At 41.3% G+C, this 15,208-nt stretch overlaps 1 long non-coding RNA gene across 1 annotated transcript; it reads right to left on the reverse strand.

Moving 5' to 3' along the window:
• Window positions 1-3,348: 3,348 nt before the first annotated feature.
• Window positions 3,349-9,635, reverse strand: LOC148125453 (uncharacterized). The gene is made up of 3 exons (XR_015744144.1): window positions 9,355-9,635; window positions 6,331-6,557; window positions 3,349-5,500 (listed from the first exon to the last, which is right to left on the reverse strand). It is a non-coding gene; the product is annotated as an uncharacterized LOC148125453 (long non-coding RNA).
• Window positions 9,636-15,208: the final 5,573 nt, after the last annotated feature.

The raw sequence follows: 15,208 nt of genomic DNA on the forward strand, positions 1-15,208 counted from the left end.
CATTACAGGCCCCAGGAGCAGAATGACTGGTTTTCTTTTAAAAGAAATGAAAGGGGGGGTGGGGGAAACACACAATTGTAATCTTTGCAGTTACTAGGCATATTCCAAGGATGAACCTAGCACCTTTGAAAATATACAAAGAGGCTGAAACCAAACAACAGTATAATAAATTTAACCAATGGTAATCAGAGCATGAGTTAATTAGTCTATTCTTCTTCAGGAGATGTGTGAAGTATATTATTAAGCTAGAAATAAATGTTTCACATAACTTGTGGGGAAGCTGATGGCAAACAGCAAAATCAGACAGAAACCTAATGCACAGCAGAGGTACTCAATTGCTTACAGCATTCCTGCAAATCAAATGAATATATAGAGTATGTGGGACCAACTGGGCCATTTTGAATATTGACAACATATCATGGACACTGTTATGTCCTGAGGACTCAAGGAGTTCTCACTCAGGTCCACTCACTTTGTGTGGGCGTTATTCCCCCATTCCCCATTGGTTGGTTCTCCCCAGCAGCCAGCTATAAAAGCAGGCTGCGGGGTCCAACTGGTGCTGATTGCTGTGAGCCAGTTCCAGGCTTGGCAAGCACGGTCAGCCCTTTATTTGTAAAATAAAGTACTGTTGCACTCATGCTCTGGTTCAGCCTCTCATTGCTCAAACTTAACACTGGCGACGAAGGTGGGATGGCTACCAGAAGCACCTTGCAACCGCTGAGTCACTAGCCACCGATCTACAGCCCAGAGAGAGCGATCAGCTGGCGACAAGGGAAACGCTGATCTGCAGCCAGAGAAAGCGGTCTGAGTCAAATAGTTAGAAGCGTCTGTAGCCGCTTGTTAGCCCCGCTACAGGGAAAGTGAAGCGCTGCGAGCCGCAGCCGCTCTGCACTTGGCGCGAAATTCAAACGGGTGTCATTTGAATTTCGAGCCAGTAGGAATCACAGCACAGCGCTGTAGAGAGTCACTAACGCCCACTTTTTTGGCGCGAATCAAGACACCTCCAACGGCTAGCAGCCAACGTGGTAACCCAGAGAGAGAAAGAGAGGGTAGCAAAAAACCTCTCCAGAGCTGATATCACTAGTAACTCACGAGCGTTCGTAGTCCCAGAGAGATTTTTCCGCAGGTAGCCCAGCCGTTCCAGCACCATGAGTTCCAATCCAGTATTCCCGGCGTTTAAACCAGACGAAGAGAAGTGGGAATCGTATAAGAACCGTTTCAATCATTACATCGATGCGGTCGGCCTGTCGGATGCGGGAGAGCATCGGAAAAAATCCTATTTCCTAATCTACTGCGGAGCCACCGTTTACGATACCGCTGCAGCACTCGTGGCGCCGAGAGAATTGAAAAACGTTCCGTGGTCCGAGTTGCTTGAGATCCTCACAAACCACTACGCTCCCAGGCCTTCACAAATCGCCAGGAGGTTCACGTTCCGAATGAGGAAGCAATCAAGTAAGGAGACCATCAACCAATATATGGCCGCCCTCAGAACAGCAGCCCTGCACTGCGGGTTTGGAACATACCTGGAGGACATGCTCCTCGATCAATTAGTTTGTGGGGTCAAGGATCTCAATCTACAGAGGCGACTGCTAGCTAAAAAGACCTCAACCTCACGCAAGCGGTAGAGGAGGCCCTAGCAGCCGAGCTAGCAACGAACTCAGCCACCGAAATTCAGGGCCCAAGCGCCAAGCTAGCAGCGTTCCCAGTCCATTCCGAAGAGGTGGAAGCGGAGGAAGGCCACAACGATGAGAACGATGTCCATCGCCTCACCAATGACAGATGGTCGCAGGTAGGGGCCAAACAAGAATACACCGGTCCACCCAAGCACATCACCCTGTGCCTAGCCTGTGGGGGATCACATCAAAGGGCCACCTGCAAGTTTAAAGGAGCCGTTTGCAACAACTGCCATAAGAGGGGGCACATTGCGAGAGTCTGCCAAGCCCCCAAAGCGCTGCACAAAGACCCCCGTCCTCACACTCGGGACCACAGAGGCAAGTATTAAACTGTCGCACGCACCGCCTTGCCAGGCGTACTTGTCACTCTGTTAGTAAAATTTCTCTCTCTGTTTCCCTAGAAGGTAAACCGTGCCACATGGAGGTTGACACAGGGTCAGCGCTTTCAATAATCTCGTGGAACACCCTCAAGAGACTCCACCCCAGCCTATCTACTACCCGGCTTCAGAGATGCCAGTTCGGTCTGAAGGACTACCAGGGAAGGCCATTCCCGTGATCGGCAGAGGCAAGTTCTTTGTCAGTTTTAGAGCTTTTAAAGGCCACCTACCTCTAGTGGTAGTTAACGGCAATCTACCCACCTTATTGGGGCTCGATTGGTTTCCCCACCTCGGCCTAGGGTTAACAGGAGTCCATGCTGTCTCAACCTCAGACACTGACTCCTTATTCGCTGACTACGCAGATGTGTTCAGCGAGGAGCTGGGGTGTTATAATGGAACCCCCATCTCGTTCACCGTTGACCCCCAGGCAGTCCCAATCAGATTAAAACCACGTAGAGTTCCATTTGCTATTCGACCAAAACTAGACGCTGAATTGGATAAACTACTAAAACAAGGGGTCATTGAGCCAACAGATTTCGCCAAGTGGGAGACGCCCATTGTCACACCCTCAAAAAGATGGTAGCCTGAGAATCTGCTCGGACTACAAGACAACAATCAATAAATATTTACAAGTTAGCGCCTACCCCGTGCCCGTCATTCAGCACTTATTGCACACATTCGAACCGGGCAGTATTTTTGCTAAATTGGACATGTCTCAAGCATATCAACAGTTCCCTGTTGATAACCAAACAGCGGAACTTCAGACCATCGTCACTCACAGGGTGCCTTCCGATGCAAGCGTCTCCAATTTGGCGTAAGTGTTGCCCGGGTATTTTTCAATCCCTCATGGAGCGGATTTTACAGGGCCTCCCTGGTGTAGTACCCTACTTCGACAACATCTTGGTCTCGGCCAGGGACAGACCCCAACTCTTCCAGAGAGTGCGAGCAGTGTTAGAGAGGTTCAGACAGCATGGCCTCAAGTTAAAAAAAGAAAAATGCGCCATTGCCACTAGACAGGTGGACTTTCTGGGTTATAAAATTGACGCCTCTGGCATTCACCCCCTGGAGTCCAAGGTCAGGGTGATCCACGAAGCTCCCACACCGACCTCCAAAACGGAGCTACAAGCTTTCTTGGGGCTCCTAAACTTTTATGCATCCTTTTTGCCCCATAAAGCCTCAGTAGCCGAACCCCTACACAGATTACTAGACAAAAAGTCACCGTGGCACTGGGGGCACAAAGAAGACCAGGCGTTTAACGCCGTCAAATCACTACTTACGTCAGAGGCAGTGCTTTGAAAATGGCTTCTGAAGTATGTCCAGTCATAAAATGGCAGTCATTGACTAGGTTTTCATTGCCATCTTCTCATGACCATTTTTTCTGTGCTGATAATAATGATTTATTATATCCAGTCTTCATTATTTTTACAAATAACTAAAGGTGGGGAACTTATAAAACACACCTCCCTCCTCCTATTTTTTCTACAATAACCCTGTAAGGTGAGGTAAGGTGGCTGGGCTGAGATAGAGTGACACGCCCAAAGTCACCAAGCTGGCTTTCATGGCTAAGTCTTAACTAGAACTTATAATCTACTGATTTATAACCTAGTGCTTTAACCGCTACATCAAACTGGCTGTATCAGATGAGTTTGATTTAAAGAAAGCATTAAGTTACATTCACTTAGACACACATGCGCACACACCGCTGAATTTTCCAATGAAACAAAAGTATGGTATAGGAAAATAAGAGAAAATTAAAGAAAATAAGAATATAGAAAATAAGAAAAAGAAAGTAGAAATGAAATGAAAAAACGCAAAATTCCAATTTCCAATTTTTTTCTCCTATCAAGTAATTATCATCTTATGCTTTCCTGTTCCTCTTTGACCCCTCTTAATTTTTTATTTTGGATATGGGGTTGGTGTGAGGTCTATTGACCACGTGATGTAAATAAAGATGAAACCATTTGCAACATGCTGCATTCCTTATTTACTTATTTTAATCGAATATATACAATTAAACTCCAGTATTTCAAGAGTTTCTTAGGTAACCATGGAAGTGTCTGGAAGTGTCCCTATGCTCCTAGGACAGGGCTGTCAAACTCCTGGCCCATGGACCAGATGCATCACATACTGGCTCCACTCACGCCCGTTTAGTGAAGGGGGAAAAAGTCCCGATATGCTGTGATGCATGAATTTGACACCCCTGTTCTAGGATGATGCTCCCTATTGTGGCTATGCGTTTGTCCTCATAACTCAACAGAATATTCTTTTATATGTAGCTAAATGGAATGTCATCCAAAAAAGATACTGCTGCAATACATTTGTTAGGGTTTAAAGTACACGAGGCAGAGGCGGTATTCAGCAGGTTCTGACCAGTTCTGAAAAACCAGTAGCGGAAATTTTGAGTAGTTTGGAGAACCAGCAAATACCACCTCTGACTGGAGATTTTACAGTATTTTTCCCCAGCCATGCCCACCAAGCCATGCCCACAGAACGGGTAGTAAAAAATTTTTGAATCCGGCCACTGATACCGGGTTATGTGCTGTTTTTGACAGGACAGATGGACAATAGCTGAATTTTTACAACTCTATTGTATAAAAATAGAATAGTTTGCTGCTCTAATCAGCAGGTCCTATGTTCTTATTAAGTCATCCCTAAAATAATACTGCAAAACTTGTTCAAGCATCAATGTTTTTCAAGAAAAGGAAGTGTTAATATCACCAATGTTTTTGACAATGTATGTTTGCAGTTTCAGTTTACATAACAACTTGCTCAGCTATTCCATGTTGCCATAGTAACAGTTCATTGCCTTCCCATGGTAACAGCATATGATTTCTTAGTACCTGAATGACCTTTATGCTACCGATAAATTCTTAAAGAAATAAGGTAGGCGAGTTAAATATATGCTCCTTTGTGCAATCCAGCATTTTGGGATGCTGACAAGGAAATGCAATATCTCTAGATAAATGTACAGGCAGAAAGGCACCCTTCCCTGAAAGAAGAATTAAAGCACCGTTTGGCAAACTAAGGTCCTGTAGCATTTTGATTCCACCAAAAGCTCATCATTCCTACTATGTTAAGTATCTTTATGGATATGGATAGGTTGCCTGGTAATTTAGGGAAAACCCATGGACAATGTATTATGTAGAGCAGGGATGTCCAACTTTAGCAACTTTAAACCTGTGGACATCCCAGAATTCCCGAGCACCCAGACAGAATTCTGGGAGTTGAGGTTCATGAGTCTTAAAGTTGCCAAGGTTGGACACTACCGATTTAAAGTAAAGTTAGCCTAATTCTGCCAATCTTCATGTACTGTAGGGCTCAGGAAATAAAAAATACCAGAAAATATATAGAAATAGTGAACAGATTGCAGCTTTGAATAGCAAAACAAGTGAAGAAATGAAGAGTATTTTTTTCATATTTGCCTTCCTCTTCTTCTATAACTTTGGCTCCCTGTGAAAACAAAGAGAACCTATGATGCAACCTCAACAAACATTGCATGATGGAAATAATCCTATTTAAAAGTAAGCCATTTGCACTAAATCAGTTCAAAGGTTACAACAGAGTATTTGAAAGACTCCCAGCTACAATTAAAGAGCTCAGCCACTTAAAAAAACTTGGAACAATCAACTTCCCAACTAATTAAAGTATTTACTAATAAATGGGTATTATGTTAGACAAGTCACATGTTCTCTTTTCCTGAGGTAAGCAATAAAGTAATAATGTAACATTTTAAAACATTTAAAGCTAGCACTTTTTTTCAAAAGTACATAATTAGCAATCAATCAAACAAATAAAAGGTTATTCAGTAAAAGAAGAACTTTTCAATTCAAATATATTTACTCTCCTGCAGAATTCTGGTAGAAATAAGCCCCCTTTGGAGGGAGTTTAACAGATAATATATTTCTGAAGATCCCGAAACTCCAAAATGTGTCTGAATTTAGCAGCAGAGAAAGCCAACTTCTCAGGTATTCTGCAAAGAATGTCAATGTCTGCAAAGAATGTTTTCATGTTGTACTCCCCACCCCACCCCCCGACTGGGTTTCTTATTTCAAATCCTACATCTTTCTCAGAAAAGAAAGCTCATGAAAATGCCAGCTTTCAGGCTGGTCAAAAAACAATGAACCAAATTTATACAATTCATGAATAAAAGTATTAAAATCACTGCAAATTGTCACTGAGATTGGCATGAAAGTGGACAAATTGGGTTAACTATTGGAAAACTGAGAAGCTGAAAGTGCAACCATAAGAGGAAGTTTGTATCTGATATTGGAACTGCTTACCTCCAACCTGACAGTCCATATACCAATATAGGTTTTCCTGCAAGCAATTAGACAAATATATCACCAGGAAAGAGGCCCTCAGATGTTTCAGCTATTATGTTATGGAAAGAAATATCCATCTGGTTCAGTTCCAAGCGGGGAGAAAGGCACTGGAGAAAAAATGGAGGCTGGAGGCTGATTGGAAAGAGGGTCCATTTATTGATGAATAGAACCATTGAGGTAATTCCCTGTTAGGAGAATGAGCACACACAGGGAGATGTAGTGAGAGTGGTAAAGAATAACACACAACCAGCACACAGATACACTGTATAGTAAAATGTAGGTGTTTACTTCCAGTAAACGGTTAAGCAAAGTCCAACAAACAGTCCAAGTCATACATAGTTAAAGCAGTCAGTTTTTCAGTCCAGCGATAATCCAAAATCAAAGTCCAGTATCATAAACAATTCAGTAACAGACATCAAATCCAAGAATAATGACGATCAGCAACAGTCAATAGGGAAATAATCAGGAAACAGTGAACATCAGAACATTGACCAACTAGCAACTAGCAACAATAGAACCAAACAACCCAGGTTTCTGGCTCCATCTTATGGCCATTTGAGGAACCAGACCCAATTACAATTTTATCATTGCCTAAAGAGACAGTATTAAATGTCTATCCTGGTTTATATATTTCCAACCCAACTATTAAGTGACTATCAATTCCTAACATGAACCACCAGAGTTTGTTTTTCTGGTGCCGCTGACCACATGGAGCTGAGAATGGGTGGTTTTTATATTTTCTGTTGCATTTTGCACTTGAGCTTCCTATTCCTGTGCAAGAACATGTATTCTATTGGCTGTTGTCAGACTCCCATGGGGCCATGTAGGTGTCAGTGGTGGGATTCAATTTTTTTTACTACTGGTTCTGTGGGCATGGCTTGGTGGGCATGGCAGGGGAAGGATACTGTAAAATCTCCAGTCAGAGGTGGTATTTGCCGGTTCTCTGAACTACTCAAAATTTCCACTACTGGTTCTCCAGAACTGGTCAGAACCTGCTGAATACCACCTCTGACAGGAGTTATGTAGGGTCATAGCTGGCTCTATACACAAAGTATAAATCCTAGGTGTTTGTCTGAGGTGTTTGGTTGAAGTTTCTGATGGTGATACAATGAGGCTTGTGTTCTGAAAGGTTGTTGCCCAACAATTCCTACTGTGGCTTAATGGCTTTCATCCTGTTTTGGCTCTTGAATAAGAGTATTTGCTTATGAATAGAGCTATCTCTTTAGCTCTTAAGTGCTGACATCTGCCACAGGCTATTAAGAAAAGGTGTGGGCTGCTTCCTCCTTCTAAAAAAAACATGTTTCTCCATTTCTCATTGAGGGAAACATAATATTCTCCCGTTTTAATATTTCTCAAAATATTTCATTTTGTAGGAGTGGGGAGGGTGCTAACTTTCTACAATGTAAAGGCTTCCAGAAATCTGAAACCTTGTTATATTTGTGGCGTTTTTCTGCTTTCTTAAGCAGAAAACATGATGGAATCACATATGTTCAGATTTCATTTGGGAAATGAAGTGATTTGTCTCAGTTGTGTCATGATATCATGGCTGAAATGAAACTCAGTATAAGGTTTATCTAATTTGTACAATGACTTCACTTTTTCGATTTATAGATGCCCCTGACTGCATAATGTCCACAGGAATAACAGTTTTACGCTTTGGATGAAATGGATAGAAGTCTATGGCTGATGGTGGCTTTTTGAATTGCCAATAAGATGAAAGAATGGAGAGAACTTGGCAAAAACTGAAATATATTAATGTAAGTTGTTATGAGGGTTAAGAAGATAATGCTGATGGATAAATGCATGATGCAAGATCTAGGAAATAAGACATACAAATATTTTTAAAAACACAACAGACAGATAGTATAAGTAAGCAGTTCAGATAGACATCTCCTAATTCATCAAAATAGAAGAGAAGGAAGTAAAACACAGATGTGCAAATTTTTCACTGTAGCCATTCTCAATAAAAGTATTTTTAGCAATTCTGTGGAACTGATTTCTTGGTCTGGTCTTCCTGGTGGGTTGAATGTTTATATAAACTGAGAGGCAGAAATGAAATGTAATAATAAAACAACGTTTAAATGATAAATGGAGATATTGTTTCTTCCCTAGTCAGAATAACTGGAGAACTCCTTCTTTCTTGATGCAACTTTGTGCAGAATGACAGGCACCAATGACTTTATGACACACAGCAAGGTTTTAAGAATTCATAAAACCTGCTAATAAAAAGAGGAACTTGTAGACTTGTTGTGTTTATCTTTTGATTTGATTTTTGTCATCCAGGAACAAGGTAATCCTTCATATATCACTAAAATGACAATGTGAAAGTGTGCTGTTGCAAGAGTTAGACAAGGTTATGATAGATCCATGAAGACTATAGATACAGTTGCCATTTTCTCTTGACTGAAATCTCCTCCATGCCAAGAATAATGCCTCACTTATTCAATAATATTTTGGATAATGGAGTTTTGTCCAATTTAATGTTTTTTTTTCCTCATGAGCAAGTCCACAACCCACCCCATAATATCCAAGAAGCCCCCAAACTCCCCATAGAAGCTTGGAGGGAGAGCAGACATGTCTTCAGGATGGAATATAAAGAAGAAGACTTTTCTCACTTCACCTAATTTAATCTCCTGGCAACATTCACCATATACACTATTTGGAAGAGAGATTTCCAGGTATATCTTCCAAGAATTATTACAGTTGCATCTAGAAATACAATGTTATTCTCACTTTCACTTACCACTGGAACCAAGCAGAGCCAAAAATAGAAAGAGGAGTCTGGGAATTAGTCCAAGATATTAAATGTGTCCCTGTAAATAATCTGTGGAATTCACAGTCATTTCTAGTTTATTTAAAACACATGTTTCCTTCTCTATTTTTAATAAATATTTGTCCTTTAATTAGAATAGATGAACAATTTAAAAGGTCAGTGTCAGTATTAGAAGAACCTAAAAGTCAGAGTTGAATTATTCTTCTTACCTTTGCTTATGTCACATCTTCCTATGTGTGCGTAGATAGATGTCTCTAGTTAGTAACTGCAACTGTGTCAGACTACCATAGAAGCCTTTTTGTAGTACTACTAAAATAGAAATACAATGTGCAGACCGAGGGAAAGGCTGCAAGCTTTCTTTGCCTCCTTCCCTGGCCTTTATCAACTCTTAAAACTCTCCATATCATTGAGGATCTTGGAAAATCTGGCTGCTTGCCATTTTGCCTCTAAATACAGAAGAGCCGTTGATGGAAAGAAACTTAAGAATGAATCATGCTCATTCAATCCAAGGGTGTTGTTTTTTCTTTGCTTCAGCAACCATGACAACAATTAGTCATTTATTAAACAGTGGCTGGGATGTCAGCCAAGCACCCAGCTAGAGAAGAGGAAACAACAAAGATGCTGGCCTTTTTAAAAAAAACAATCCAAGACAGACCTATATTTAAAATGGTGTGTAATTTCTATAATACCCCCTTAAAAGAAATCTTCCTTGAATTTATATTTCCTGGAAGAGGAGTCATATGAGACGCATGGAGTGAAATTAATCATTGCTACCTGAGCAAGTTGTATCTCCAAGGCTGTCAAGGTGATAGAGATCGAACAAGGTTTGCCACTTAAGCCCTTCAGAGAATGACTGTATAGATATATCTATGGAAAAGGAGAACTGGAGAAAATATTTTTTTTTTTCTAAGTGCTCATCTTCGGGTCCCCCTAATCACAGAATAGAAATCAGTAAGTCAGGGATGTCCAATGTTTGCAACTTTAAGAATTGTGGATTTCAACTCCCAGAATTCCCCAGACATGGTTGCTGGGCATTACCCTATGTGCTTGGTTGTCTTGGGCTGGAGGAGACAGAGAACAGGCCCTTGGCTTCTATAACCTTAATGCACACCATTTCCCAGCCTCAGTACTAAACCAAAATAGGGCTTAGTTAGTCAGAGCAAGAAATGTATGGAGCATCCTTTGCCAATTCTTGACAGGACTGGTAAATTACACTTCAATATAAGTATCTGGCTGTGCCTAGGATCTAGTTAATACACTCCAAGAATAGGATGTTGTTTTTTAAATAACCAAGACAAATACCAATTCATTTTTGTAGCATCCGGAAAGGCAATTCACAGTGTCCGTAATCCTTAAAGCATGGAGGAGCACTTCAACTGGCCTACTAAGGCCCATTCTTATTCCTTGGACTGAGCAGCCATTGCTCAGAATCTTGGTTTCCTTGAGGTAGCATCTCAAGGAAATGAAATTCTAGAATTTTATTGATTTTATTTTAGAAAATTTATATAGCTGCCTATTCACTCACAGCGACACTAGGCAGCTTACAAACAGTAACATACTATTCTATAATACACAATAGAAACAATAAAATAAATAAATAAAATAATAATATAATAAAATATAATATAAAATAAAAACAATAAAAAACAATATACCCCCCGCGGGTCCGGTGAAAGCAATGATTAAATAAGTTGTTTGATGGGCTCCCTCACACTCTGGGTAACCCAGCTCACTGGCACAACTACATCTTCAGGGCCATCTGAAAGATTGTCAAATTGGGGGGGGGGGCAGTCTAATTTCTGCAGGGATGATCCTCCAAAGGGAGGGAGCCAACATAGAGAAGGCCCTTTTTCTGTGTCCCGCCAGAAGTACCTCCTTAGGTGACAGGGCCCACAAAAATATTTTGCTTCCCTTATCCTTTTCCCACCCTCAAAGATGAATTAAAATATTAAGTGTTTTCAAATACTGCATTTTGAGTCCATTATCGATCTGCATCTTTCTCCTTTGGAGAAGGCACAGGGTTCTCTCTCCCTGATTCCAAAGGTTTCCTTGATGGAATTAATTTGAATGGTGGTTCTTGGAGTTGCTAGTTGATAGGATGATTCTTGAGCAACTACTTTCTTACCCTTTGTTGGGCTGGAAATACCATTTCTACTTTTTGAAAGATATGACATAGAAAATGTAGTTGGATGCCAGTACCAGTAGAGAGAGCTAGGGAGGCTCTGCTCCCTGTATAATATTCTAATCAAACTGAAGAGCTCATTCCCAAAGTTCAGTGATATTTGTAGGACAGGCTAGAATGGATCATGATTCATGTTCATTACACATAGTCCTTATTTATTGACTGCAACGGGGGCCAAAACTAGGTTACTAAGCAAGGCAGTTGCTAAGTGAAAAGCATGTGACTTGTGGTGGTCTGGCACTTGAAATGAGACGCAGGGAAACGTCTGAGCAAATGCCAGCCCCGAGCGAACTCAGGTAGCAGTATTTATTTAAGAAAGAAATCAAAAGTACAGAATCAAAAACAATGACCTCAACAGAATGAGAACATACAGCTGCGGAAAGTCCCATGAGAATATACAGGCACGGAAAGTCCCATGGGAACGTCTCTGCTGTGTACATGAACTTTCACCTATTTTCCTGGTCCTTTTAAGCTCGCAGATCAAACAGGATGAAACACCCATTGCAAAGGCAATCCTGCCCCCACCAGGAGTGTCTGCGAATCCCTAGATCTATGCGAAATGGCTGTACAAAGGACTTACAGAAAATGATTAATAAAATATATTACCACATTCCCTCCTTTTTTATTTATTCAAAGACGGGGGGTGTTTTAGTGGCATAGTACACAGTTCCCATGCGACCTGGTCCCATACGTTGAAAGGCTGAGGTACACATTTGAAATAGATTAGGAATACATTGAATACAGCAACATAACATAATAAGTATAGCAACAATTATCACAACTAATTGAAGCAATAAACATAACCATGAGCTGTCAGGAAGCCAATCCCATAGCAAAGCCCAAAGTGACTCATTGAAGCCATCTTTTCCTGCTTCGTGTTCAGCTATGCGGTCTTCCATATCATGGACAGTTCTTGTAATGTTAGGCTCATAATTATGTATAAAAACACAACAATGTGAATGAATTAAGGCACAAACTCCTCCTTTGGCAGCTAACATTATGTCTAAAGCATAATGATTTTGTAAAGTAACTTGGCGAATTTCAGACACTTCTTCATTCAACATCTTAATGCTTCTAATAGTATTATTAAACATAGCAACAGTAAAATTATTTAAAATATGAATATCTCTATAGTTCATAGCTATTCCCAAAGGTGGGATTGCTGCCCTAGAAATCTGAGTCCACAAATTACCACCTATAGTTAGGCCAGAATCAACTTCTCGATTACGAATACGCATCCCAATTGGTAAACCCTCCAATTTATAGATGACAGGAATTACAAAACCTATAGTACATACTCCAGACCAATTCTTTGGCCATTGTTGATAGGCAGCATCCCCACATAACAACCATAACCCATCCGGAAGGGGGATTATGCTTATGATAGGTATTGTCGGATGCCTCACTTTCCCACTCCCACATCAACCACATCCAACTACAAAGAACATATGCTCCGTGTTGCATATCCGTTCTGCTTGTAACTGTCTGATTAATGCAACAATCCAATTCAATCCTTAACGCTTTGTCCAAGGAGGATGATGTCTGAATCATCCCATTACATCCATCCACCGTATTATTCCTGGCAACACAAGACATACATCCCCCCTGCAAAGGAATCACCTTCTGACAAAGAGTACTATTACCTAAGAAAACAGATTGATTATTTCCTACGGGAGGACGATAATAACAAACCGAGGCTTTGGTAGTGAAAGTTACCTTTGTTGTGAACAATGTTTGATTCCACTTTTCGGGGTCTGGGCCCCAATGAATCCAGTGACTAAAGTTATTATAAATATCTAACTTAGTACTGGTTCGCTCATTCAAAGGAACACCATGTAGCAAAACTCCACCTTTCCCAGACCCAGGTACATGCATACAAAGCCAACAATTAGTAACATTTAAACCCTTAGCCGCAATTCGGATGTCCTTGATATAGGAATTTTCTTTCCATAAATTATCACCAAGGTCTCTAGTTTCTGAGATAATAACAGCTCTCCGCCTCCGTATTAGAGTCCGTGGAGGCATAAGACGAATGAAAAGAGAGTCTGTATAAGGTAACTTAGGCAACTCCAATTGACACCGATATTGTCCATAGTCTGAAACAGAAACATTAAACAGAATCAGAGTTGTTGCACAGGCTGAAGATATAATATCCTTATCAGGTCCCGAGTAAAGAATGTCTTGATCCTTATACCAGGACCAATATGCTGGAAAAATCAAAGGATGCCGCTGTTTGCAGATTAATTTAGTCCGATTCCCCAGAGGAACCTGCTGCATACAAGTTGGTAACCTCAGATAAGCAGTCATCTTTTCCCAGCCTTCACAACGCCGCGCCTGGACTGCCGGCATCAAGAGAATCAGGAACGGAAACGCCATCCTGAGAATCAGGAACCACAGGAACGCCATCCTGCTCCTCCGAAACCTCCTTCACCGGTGCCTGCGAATGATCAGGCCGAACGCACCGACCAGGAACCCAACGAATTTGACCAAGATGTTCGACTGCTGCATAACCACGTCCCCACGTAATCAGCTCAGCAGGAACCCATGCCGGATCCGGGAGGAATCGCACCAACACCCGAGGCCTCACTGCATCTGTAGAAGGAGAAGAAAAATGCCTGCTGGCCGCACTCGCAGGGGGGTTACCAGACAAATTTAAAAAATTTAAAGTATATAAAGCTAGATTTAAATGATCTTGAATTGCCGGAAGCCCCAGGAGCTTCCCTCCTTTTTTGTTTAATTTAGCTAACATGTTCTTGAGCGTGCCATTATGACGCTCCACAATAGCCTGTCCTGTGGAATTGTATGGAATCCCAAATTTATGTTCCACGGACCACTGTTTGCAAAACTGATCAAAGACTGTGCTCCGATAAGCCGCACCATTGTCTGTTTTTAAAGTTTGAGGCGTACCAGCAACTGAAAATGTCTTAATGCAATGATTGATGACATGTTTAACCGCTTCACCCCTTTGAGGGGTAGCCATTAGAAATCCTGAATAAGTATCCACAGTCACATGTATATACTTCCAGGGTGCAAATGATGGATATTGAGTAACATCCATTTGCCAAATCATTGAAGGTTTCAACCCCCTGGGGTTGACTCCCATAGGGATAGCCGTGCCCTGCTTTGAACAAGTTGGACATTGTTGAATTATGGCAGCAGCTTCTGCAGCAGTAAGCTTAAATTGGTATGCCAACGCTTTAGCGTTTTGATGAAAATAACTATGGCTGTCCCATGGCTGGACAGTGAGAACTGAAGTTACAGCACTGTCAGCTTTGGCATTACCTTGTGATAAAATTCCAGGCAAATTACTATGACTACGAATGTGAGCAACAAAACACACATGCACACGCTGCTCCAAACATCCTTGCAACAACAAAAGCAATCGTAGAATATTGGGTGATATTCCAGGAGACAAATAGGAACCTGCTACAAAGGGTAACAAATTATACACATACAAAGAATCCACTATTAGATTAAAATCCTGATTTTTAAAATTTTGAAAGGCCAAAACTACAGCAGCAAGTTCTGCCTGCTGGGCAGACTTCTGCTCTGATGTCACTTTTGTATGCCAAATTCCAGATTTATCTTTCCAAACACAAGCACCAAAAACTTTCCCTCCATCAGTAAAAACTGTAGGAGCATCTGATATAGGCTGAGTCACAAAAAGATTTGCTAAATTAATTCTAACTGACTTATACAAAGATAACCTAGGATCGGCTGGAGGATGACAAGAAAACTTCCCTGGCCAGGAATCTACCAAAACCTGCAAAAACTCACTATTGCAAATCATTTGTTCCCAGGTAGCTAAAGCAAAAGGAACATAACATGTTACTGGTTCCATACCAGCAATAGCTTTGCAGCGCTGACGAGCACGATTAAAA

This window comes from Pseudonaja textilis, chromosome 6 (assembly GCF_049901715.1).
Source record: "Pseudonaja textilis isolate UNSWEBS1 chromosome 6, rPseTex1.2, whole genome shotgun sequence".
NCBI lineage: Eukaryota > Metazoa > Chordata > Lepidosauria > Squamata > Elapidae > Pseudonaja > Pseudonaja textilis.